At 46.5% G+C, this 11,296-nt stretch overlaps 1 protein-coding gene across 2 annotated transcripts in view; it reads left to right on the top strand.

The window, feature by feature from the left end:
* The window catches only part of ARHGAP42 (Rho GTPase activating protein 42), a 525,190-nt gene that overhangs the window by 509,449 nt on the left and 4,445 nt on the right, over nucleotides 1–11,296 (top strand). The gene's annotated exons all lie outside the window — the stretch shown is intronic.

Genomic DNA, 11,296 nt, shown 5'->3' on the forward strand with positions numbered 1-11,296 from the left:
TTTGCTACAGGATGGTCTACACCTGGGTTGTTGTGTACTCCTTCTGGACATGCTTATTATCCTATTAGTTTGCACCCTACCCCATGAGTACCTAACAGGGGAATACCCTCACCATTGGCTGTGGCAGATAGCAGGCAAAAGGGAGCCACAGCAAAATCTCACTCAAAGTGGCTTTGTCGAAGGTCCTCAAAACAACCTCAGAGTGACAATGCTTCCCTTGCACCAGAGCAGGAACCAATATTAACACTGGTCTCTCTTCCCAATTCATGTTCTATTTTAGGCATGCAACCAGTGGCCCACCTGACAAAAGCAGAATTTTATGCATCCATGTGACAATTCTTTGGACAACTAACAGCCCCCTCTGTACACAGGAGTTAACAGTGCTCTCTCCCTCCTGTAGCACAGGATCGCTCAGATCGGGCTGTTGCCACAGCACCCCAGGGTGCCACGGAACCCCGGTTGAGAAACACTGTCCTAAAACATGTGATAAGATGAATTTTCAGAATGGCTCTAACCTCCATTACCATGTATAGAATTTTGTGGCTGCTAAGAGTGGAGGGGATTTCTGTTACAGTTTTCCTCTCTTTCTGGGTCACAGACACCCTAGACCTGTGGGTTCAATTGGTGGTTTCAAGGGGTACAAAATAGAGTTTCAAAACTTCATCCCCTCACCAACAGTGAGATTTTTGGAATACCCTAAACCATCTATTGTCCCAGGGAGTAGTTGTGTCAGTACCCCCTCAAGGCAGGTTAATAGGTTTCTAATTCAAACCTGTTCAATGTACCAAAGCCTAACGGGGGTATTCATCCCATTCCCTCAACAAATGCCTTACAATTTCACATGGAATTCACTAGGTCAGTTATTGCCTCTCTGAAACAAGGTCAGTATCTAGCATATGTAGTCCTCCAAGATGCCTAGCTGCATATCCACATTTATTCACCCCATTAGCACTTTCAGCACTTTGCAGTAGCAGTCATTTTTAGTTTTCCCCTCTTCTTGCCCTTCTAATGCCCCATACACACGGTCGGATTTTCCGATGGAAAATGTCCGATTGGAGCGTGTTGTCGGAAATTCCGACCGTGTGTGGGCTCCATCGGACATTTTCCATCGGATTTTCCGACACACAAAGTTGGAGAGCAGGAGATAAAATTTTCCGACAACAAAATCCGTTGTCGGAAATTCCGATCGTGTGTACACAAATCCGACGCACAAAGTGCCACGCATGCTCAGAATAAATAAAGAGATGAAAGCTATTGGCCACTGCCCCGTTTATAGTCCCGACGTACATGTTTTACGTCACCACGTTTAGAACGATCGGATTTTCCGACAACTTTGTGTGACCGTGTGTATGCAAGACAAGTTTGAGCCAACATCCGTCGGAAGAAATCCTAGGATTTTGTTGTCGCAAAGTCCGACCGTGTGTGCGCCCTATAAGAATTCAGGGCATCCAGGACTCATTTTGCCTCCAGTTGGTAAATAACATCCACAGGACAATTCAGCTGCTCCAGGCCTTCGGTTGGATGATCAGTTTTCACAAATCTAACCTCCAACCTTCTTTGTGCCTGGAATACTATCTCTTCTAATTTTCATGTGATTTTTATTATTAAGTAGATCATTGGTTTCTAGGAGAGGGTTGATTTTTTTCAATAATAATGTGTTTAGCACGGAGTGGCTATATTATTATCATTACCACCAAATATAAGAGATGATTCTCATTACACCAAACTGGCCCAGAAGGGGGGCGTGGCCTGAATGGGCATGTGAGCGGAGGCACTACACGGAGCTCCCGCCACTGATCCTCTTAATATCCTAAACCCGCCACCGATCCGAACTCAGAACCGACCCACCAGTACACCGCAACCCCGCAAGACACATCAAGACACCGCCGAAAGGTTCCGGAGGCCCAGAATGACCAGGAGGGGAGAGAAAGAGGCAGCAGCAGCGGCGGCCATGGATGGCCAAGATGGTGCCGGCTCTCCTTTACCACAGCGTGCGGTTCGCAGCACAGACAAGGCACAGGAACCGAGCGGTAAGGCAGCAAAGTCTGGCAAACAATGGGGGTAAGAGCAGCCTAGAGACATGGTATACTATGCCCAAAAGATGCAGGGACAGAACGGGGCTTCCCCCCTGAATCAGCAGTCATTGGCAATGGACACAGAGGGACAGGAAGGCGCCATGGCGCTGGATGACACGCTGCCATTAGAGGGCTCCCTGATCCTTAATGCAGACGGCTCTTGCTCCATGCAGGAAGAGGGACAGCAGCCTACATTAAGTGATATTCTGCGGGCGGTACAGGGCTGCACAGCGTCTGTAAATGGACTGAAAGCACAATTTGGGAATCTCAATGAGACTGTTTCACTACTGCGCCATGACATTCAAAAGATCAGGGAGAGAACCACAGCGGTGGAGGGAAGGATCAGCGAGGTGGAAGATATACTACCCCCCCTCACTAGGGATACTAGAAGTGCATTACAGCAAGCGGCTCAGGCCAATGCCAAAAATGACGATATCGAGAACCGTCTCAGGAGGAATAATGTACGCATTGTGGGGCTCCCAGAGAAGGTGGAGGGAAGGGACCCCACAGCATTTACAGAAACGTGGTTACAGGACTTATTCGGCAAAGATGTTTTCACCGCACTTTTTGCAGTGGAGCGAGCACACCGTACACCATTGAGACCCCTCCCCCCGGGTAATCCACCTAGATCAATGCTGGCCAGACTCCTAAACTATAAGGACAGAGAAATAATACTTCGATTGGCCAGGGAAAAAGGTGCAGTGCACTATAATGGAACAAAAATTTCCTTTTATCCTGACTTCTCGGCAGAGGTACAACGCAAAAGGGCCAAGTTTGCAGAGGTAAAGAAAAGATTACAGAAGATTCAAGTCGCTTACGCCATGTTATACCCGGCTAAATTACGCATTACGGCAAGGGGTCAGTCCACATTCTTTGAGTCTGCAGCCGAAGCATCCGCTTGGTTGGACCGCAACGAGCAGGATTTAAGGAGGAGGAGGGAGGCTGACATGGGAGAGTGAATGACACTATGTGAAGCTGGGAAGTTGGTCAGTCATTAATAGACGTTTTATAGTCTATAACATACCTTGCGGGACAATGTCACTACTCTACAAAGTTAAAGCGCGACAAGAGCTTTGTTTACAAGAGATATACCAAGAAAAGTTAAAAACCAAAGTGGGACAGCTGTACCCACAGGAAACCCTTTCTTTTTGAACACTCAAGTTTTGGCCCAGTTGAAGGGGCTAGGTAAAATGTGCCCGGTTGGCACCAGTTTAAAGCACAATTCAAGGTGCACAGTCGGAACGGGGGAATCCCCCCCTGACCACTGTGGGAAAATTGCTCACATCCACAGAACAAGATCTAAACCATGGAGCACATTGTTGCAGCTGGGATGGACACTTTTGCTTATGCAGACACCACACACGCTCTTCCACAGTTGCCTCAGATCGTCATTGCAAGACAACGCTGAATGCTGTGCCGGGACTGTCTGGGTCATCGAGACATGCACTGATACTTTACGGCCAGAAGAGGAGGCGAAGAAACAGGCTCTCCCAGGACTTGTCACTTTACAATACCAATCATGGCAAACACCCCGGTTGTGACATGGAACGTCCGAGGTGTCCTTGATCCCTTGAAACGTACCATGATAAGCACATGTCTGAGAAAATTTCACCCGGCAATAGTGGGCCTCCAGGAGACTCACCTAACGAAGGAAACAGTCAGTTTTCTGCAGTATTCCTGGGTGGGCAAGGCCTACCATTCCACTCACACTGCATTTTCTCGCGGGGTGAGCGTTTTGGTACATAAATCCTTGGCCTACCAGGAATTAGACGCTGTTATTGATTCCACAGGTAAATTTGTGTTTTTACATTGTAGATTGTTTACTTTAACGGTGATATTGGTGTTTGTGTACATACCTCCTCCGTTCTCCAGGGAAATCTTGCAGCTCCTCCTGACTTACCTGGTTGACAAACCTGATGTCCCAATAATGATCATGGGTGACTTTAATGGTTACATGGATCCCAGACTAGACAGGCACCCCCCGGCACAGCCACCCTCGGGAAGCAGGGGTACCATTCTGAGCAGACTGCTGACAGAGGTGGGTTGGATAGACTTATGGAGAGCTAAATACCCTGATACAAAACAATTTTCCTGCTTCTCCAAAACCCATGGGTCACTTTCCCGTATTGACCTGTGTGTGGGGTCCCCCCAACTCTTAAGTGTCATACATAAGGTAGAATATTTACCTCGAGGGGTCTCTGACCACTCTCCTCTGGTCGCCTATCTTGTTACTAGACCGGAGACCACACTGCCTAGAGTACCATGGAAGCTGAACGCCTTTTGGCTAAAGCTTTTCACCTCCCATGACAGAGTAGCGAAACAGATAGAACAATACTTTCTAGACAACCGGAGACAAACTGACTTATTAGTAAGATGGGACGCTTTTAAAGCATACCTGAGAGGCACATTTATAGCGGAAATTGCTGACGTAAAACATAATTCTGCAGCCGTATTGATACAGGTGGAAGACCGGGTGAGGCAGTTGGAGCTTGCTTTTATTTTAGACTCATCAGAGTCCGCGAGGGAGGCATGGATATCGGCTCAGGAGTCCCTGGACCGGTTGAGGTCCTCCGCTGCGGAACGTAAACGGTTCTTTACTAAACAAGCTTTTTACGAAGAGGGTGAAAAAACTGGTAGATTGTTAGCTAGGATAGCCAGATCTCAACAGGCGTCCCCTGCTATAGGAGCGATACGTAACTCCTCGGGACGTCTGGTGAATGATCCGGAGAAAATTATAGAGGAGCTAGCATCTTTTTACGCAGAGTTATATAAGCCATGTGACAGCTATACAGACGAGGAACTGCAGACATACATGGGCACTATAACGCTTCCAGCTCTGACCCACCAGGCAAGGGGGGAGCTGGAGGCACCAATTTCGCTAGACGAACTGAGGGAGGCGGCTGCCTCTTTTCCTACATGCAAGGCCCCCGGGGACGACGGGCTCCCCATGGAGGTATACACCCAATATGGCGAAACAATCCTACCTAAATTGCTAGAAGTGCTAAATGCATCCTTTAAATTGGGAAGGTTACCAACCACCATGACTAAAGCTAACATTATATTATTGTTGAAAATGGGTAAAGACCCCTTAGATCCGGGCTCCTATAGACCTATATCGCTCCTTCAGAGCGACATTAAACTACTAGCAAAAGTACTGGCCATGCGGGTTAATAAGATTGTTAGAACAATAGTTCATTTAGATCAAGCTGGATTTATGCCTCGAACATCTACGGCGACCAACCTTAGACGCCTATACCTAAACATGCAGACCCCCTCGCAGTCTATGGGCCGTAGAGCCTTGCTGTCTCTTGATGCCAATAAGGCATTTGACAGCGTGTGCTGGAGATATTTGTGGGCGGTTCTGGCCAAATTTGGGTTTGGGCCCAGGTTCATCAGGTGGGTTAGGCTGCTGTATGATACACCCCGGGCAGCTGTACATGTGGCGGATCGAATGTCTCATGCTTTTGGGCTGAGCAGGGGGACCAGACAGGGGTGCCCTCTGTCCCCCCCTGCTCTTCGCACTGGCCATAGAGCCCCTGGCGGCGCAGGTGAGAGATTGCCCACAGATTAGAGGTTTCCGATATGGTGAATTGCATGAAAAAATCATGCTCTACGCCGATGACATGCTTTTGTTTCTGGAAGACGCAGAGGGATCCCTGGATCAGGCAATGTCACTCATAACTGAATTCGGCCGTTTTTCAGGCCTTACTATCAACTGGACTAAATCTGCCTTAATGTTTATAGATGATACCTCGCTGACCAATATGAGACCCCCGACTCAGATACCAGTGGTTTCTACCTTTAAATATTTGGGTATACACATCTCGCCTGCGCTTACAGACTTTTGTAGCCTAAATGTCTACCCCCTAATGTCGCGGTTTAGAGATAAGATAAATGTTTGGAATAAACTTAGGATGTCCCTGGCAGGAAAAGTGAATCTTATAAAAATGATTTTGATGCCACAATTTCTCTATATGCTACACAACACGCCTGTGGTTATCACACTGAAGATATTCAGAGTGGTTAACTCCTTGTTTCGGCTGTTGCTGTGGCATACCAAACCCCCCAGAATCAAGTTGGAACAGCTGCAGCGCTCTAAGGAGGGGGGAGGCCTAGCCCTACCCAACCCATGGATATACTATCTAGCGGCGCAGCTGCAGCACCTGATAGGCGCCATGGCTCCTCTGCCACTGGGCTCGTCGGCTAAGCTTATGCTGGTGGGCACAGGGGCGGAATCAATACCTGAGGGACTGGAGGCCCATCTTTTCCAAAAACCCAATAAACAAATGCCCACTTATACACTGTTACAGAAAGTATGGAACAAAGCGAAACAACTACAAAAAGTTTCGGGCTTTACTAAGTATAGCCCGATATGGGAAAATAAAACATATGTTGAGCTGGCTAAGATACAGCAGGGGCACAGATGGCGCTGCAGGGGTATCACACATATGCACCAGATTTTCAGCAACGGAACATTATTATCGTTTAAGGATTTACAAGATAAATATTCATTGCCTGCCAGTATGCTGTTTTACTATCTGCAATTGAAGCATGCAATTAAAGCACAAGGGGATGCAACTGATTGGTTCCAGTCCCCCACACCGGTTTTTCACATAATGCAGGAGGCGTTGGAGACTAAAGGCATAATCTCACAATGTTATAACATGTTATTAGCGGCATTGTTGGAGGGGTATCCCACAAAGGCGGCTGATCAGTGGGAGGCGGACTTAGGCCCCATATCGGGGGAGGTATGGGAAGAAGCTCTGCGGGCAGTTAACTCCTGCTCACTAAACGTAGCACAGAAGGTATCCCAACTTTATATCTTGTTGAGAGTACATTATACCCCTGTAAAGATGTATAGAATGGGCAGGGCGCCTGACTCCTTGTGTGGCAGATGTAGGGCGGCGTCTGGGGACTTGATCCACCTCCTCTGGCGTTGCCCCAAACTCCATAGGTATTGGACAGAGGTCCTGGCTACGCTAAATCAGGTGTTCCAGGTCAATGTCCCACTAGATCCATTATGTTGCTTACTGGGAGTTCTGGAGGGGGTGATTACGGAGGAGGTGACGAGAGTTGCTTTTGCACGGGCGCTGTTTCAGGCTAGAAAGGTAATACTAATGGGATGGAAGTCTGCTATACCACCTAATAGCAAAACATGGATACTAAATATGGGAAAAACGCTTATAATGGAAAAATATATTTACCAACACAGGGGCAGTCCTGGAAAATTTGACAGATTGTGGGACCCATGGTTGGATGTGCCTGGCATAAGCCCCATGGAACTGGTACAGATGAGGTTGCTAAGAGGTGTTTAAAAATACGATGAGTAGACGCCGAGAGTATGTATTGGAGAATGGAGGAGGAGGATATGAGAACAAAGGAGAATATATTATCGATTTAATTAGATGGGACATAGAGACCGAACGCTGACAATTTCAAAATGCAAACCATAATACCTTATTGATGGATATGTTACTATGTGGAAAAAGAAATGCTGATTACGGTGCAAATATCAATGTAATGTATGTTTTTTCATTTGAGCAATAAAACCTTTTATGATTTAAAAAAAAAACTGGCCCAGAAGAAGCTGGTACACAAACATCTGGAAGACGACCCCTGGCCTATTCTCAAAAGGCCAGACCTGCTGTCTCATGGCCCTCTGTTCCATCCTGCTTCTCAGTCTCTGGCTTTATTGGCATGCTCATGGAGCCCAGATCTTAAGAATTAGAGAGATCTCAGTGTCTCTCATTCCTACTTTGCTAAAAGCAGGAAAAAACATTTCTAGAAATATCTAATATTGTACGTAGAAATCCTTCTTTGCCTGATGTGAGCACAAGTACTTCAATCTCAGAGGTTACTTTGTGCTTCACATTCTGGCCTTCCTACAATCAGACCTTGACCAGTACTTGGCTTAAGAACTCTGAAAGGACAGGCTTTGGCCTAGTTCACTCTTTTTCAAAAACCTCTGGCCTCGCTCTTCCTTGTCAAAACCTTTATTCAAGGTGTATCTTGGATCAGGCCCCCCTTACAGTATCCAGCACTTCCCTGGGACCTCAACTTGGTTCCCTCTGCCCTGCAGAGACCATCATTTAAACCTATCAGGTATATCCCCTTAGATGACCTGTCCTGCAAAGTGGCATTTTTGGTTGTTATCATGTCAACTCTCTCTTGTAAGGAGACATTCCGCATTTTTAACAAAGACAAAGTAGTCTTTCACCTAAGACGATCCTTCCTTTCCAAGATGGTATCAGTTTTCCACCTAAATGAAAACAAAGGGGTTGATTTACTAAAGGCAAATAGACTGTGCACTTTGCAAAGTGCATTTGTACTCTGCAAGTACAGTTGCTCCAGAGCTTAGTAAAAGAGCAGAAGCTATGCTGACATCCATTATCCATTATAATTGTGTACAAGCAAAAATGCATTTTTTTTCCCTTGCACCTGATTGGGTATTCTTTGCAAAGTGAAGCCTTACCTTACTAAGCTCTGGAGCAACTGCACTTGCAAAGTGCACAGTGTATTTGCCTTTAGTAAATTAACCCCATAGTCTTATCATCCTTATGGCCTGCTCCAAAAGCATGAAAAGAGAATTTCTCTTCAATGCCTGGATGTAGACAGAGCCATAAGCATCTACCTCAAAGCAACAGCTTGAATCAGGTAAACAGATTCTCCATTTGTCCTGTTGTCAGGATCGTGCAAGGGACACGCGCTTCCAAGTCCACCATCACTCGAAAGATAAGAAATCTGATCGCAAGAGCTTACAAATCTCCTCCTGCGCTTTTACATGCCCATTCCAACAGATCAGTGAGTTTTCTGGGCATTCTGGGCCTTTGTAGCCCAGCTGTGTAAGGTAGACATGTGCAGAACGAAAACATTTTGTTTAGTTTCAGATAGATTTGTTATGTTACTAATTTTGTTTTGTTGATTTGTTTCGGAATTCGTTTGGTTTCGTTTATTCATTTCCTAACGTCCTTACTAACCAATGATCCATCAGCTTTCAGCAGGCTTCCCCTGGACCAGTGGTTGTAGAGGTGTGTGTGGTGACTTATCAGAAACTGGAAGCCCCATTTAACAAGGGGACCCCCAGATCCCACCCCCCCATGTGAATAAGTAGGGGTACATGAATACATAGTACCCCTACTCATTCACCACCAAAAAAGTGTAAAAAGTGAGTAAAAACACAACAACAGTTTTTGACAAGTCCTTTATTAAAAAATAGATAAATAAATGTCCCCTAAAGTAGATCCAACGACAGTCACAATGAATACCGACCGCAGAGCTGAAAAAAACCCAATGATGGCTCCTGCCATCTAACAGCTTCCCCGTCTGACAGTTCTTAAATAGCTAAGGGGTGGGGCCACCAGATAACATCACTGGGTGACCCCACCCTTTGTGACATCATCAACCCAGCATGCCCCTTGTTAAAGGGGGCTTCCAGAATCCAATAAGTCACTCCTAGAACCCCCACAACCACCAGGCCAGGGTTGTGGGGAAGAGGCCCTTGTCCCTTTCAACATGGGGGACAAGGTACTTTGGGAGGGGCAGAGCCCCCTCTACCCAAAGCACCCCCCCTTGCTCATACCCCCTCCTTTTCTGGCCTGCTGGGCTGCATGCTCGGATAAGGGTCTGGTATAGATTTTGGGGGGATCCCATGCCACTTTTTTCTTTACTTTGGGGAGCCCCACGCTGTTTTTTTTCTGAATTCTTAATTGCTGGCAGTTTTGTTTACATTCGGCTAACATTATTATTATTATTATACAGGATTTATATAGCGCCAACAGTTTACGCAACGCTTTACAACTTGAGGGTAGACAGTACAAATACAATACACTTTAATACAGTAGGAATCAGAGGGCCCTGCTCCATAGAGCTTACAATCTAAGAGGGAAGGTCAAGAGATACAAGAGGTAACAACTGTGGGGACTGTGCTGCAAGATAAATGTACAGTTGTTAGGTGGGGGCTAGATAGGCTTCTCTGAAGAGTTTTCAGGGATCGTCTGAAAGTGGATAAAGTAGGAGAAAATCAGACAGCTTGGGGTAGAGCATTCCAGAGGATGAGAGAGGCTCTGGAGAAGTCCTGAAGTTGAGCATGGGATGAGGTGACAAGGGAGTTTAAGAGCAGGAGGTCTTGGGAGGAGCAAAGAGAACGATTAGGTTTTTTATTTTGAGACTAGGTTAGTGATGTAGCTGGGGGCCAGGTTGTGGATGGCTTTGTAAGTTATAGTTAGTATCTTGAATTTAATTTGTTGGCAGCCAATGGAGGGATTGGCAGCGGGGTATAGCAGACGCTGAGCGGTTTGTGAGGTGGATGAGCCTGGCAGCAGCATTCATGATGGACTGAGTTGGGATAGAATATTTAGAGATAAGCCAATGAGGAGGGATTTGCAGTAGTTGAGGCAGGAGATGAACAGGGAGTGAATTAGAAGCTTTGTGGTGACATTGGTTAGGAAGGGGCGTATCTTGGAGATGTTGCCGAGGTTGAGGCGGCAAATTTTGGATAGTGATAGGCTGTGGGGCCAAAAGGTTAGTTTAGAGTCCAGAATTACACCTAGGACCTTGGTGTTGATACTTGAACCATTGATATTGACATTGATATTGACAGAGAAATCAGGGAAAGTGGCACCTGGGGGAGGAAATATCATGAGCTTGGTTTTGGATAGGTTGAGTTTGAGGAAGTGATGTGAAATCCAGGCTGATATGTCTGCTAGTAAGTTGGTGATGTGTGAGGAGACAGATGGAGAGAGCTGGAGGGTGGAGAGATAGATTTGGGTGTCATCAGCGTAGAGATGATATTGAAAGCCATGGGAGGCAATCAACTGACCCAGGGAGGTGGTGTAGATTGAGAAAAGGAGAGGTCCAAAAACAGAACTTTGGGGGACCCCAACGGAGAAAGGAAGAGGAGAGGGGGAAGTAGAGTTGTAAGTGACACCGAAGGAGTGGTGGGATAGGTGGGATGAGAACCAGCGAAGAGTACAGTCATGGAGACCAAAGGAGTGGAGTTTATTGAGGAGGAGGGGGTGGTCCACTGTGTCAAAGGCAGAAGAGAGATCCAGGAGAAGTAGTACAGAATAGTGTCCGCTGGTTTTAGCCACTAGTAGGTAATTTGAGAGTTTAAGGAGAGCAGTTTCCGTGGAGTGTTGAGAGCAAAATCCGGACTGAAGGGGAACAAGAAGTTTGTTCATGGTCAGATGGTAGCTCAGTCGGTTGTAGACCAGTCTTTCAAG

The sequence above is a fragment of the Aquarana catesbeiana genome, linkage group LG02, assembly GCF_042186555.1.
Source record: "Aquarana catesbeiana isolate 2022-GZ linkage group LG02, ASM4218655v1, whole genome shotgun sequence".
Classification (NCBI taxonomy): Eukaryota; Metazoa; Chordata; class Amphibia; order Anura; family Ranidae; genus Aquarana; species Aquarana catesbeiana.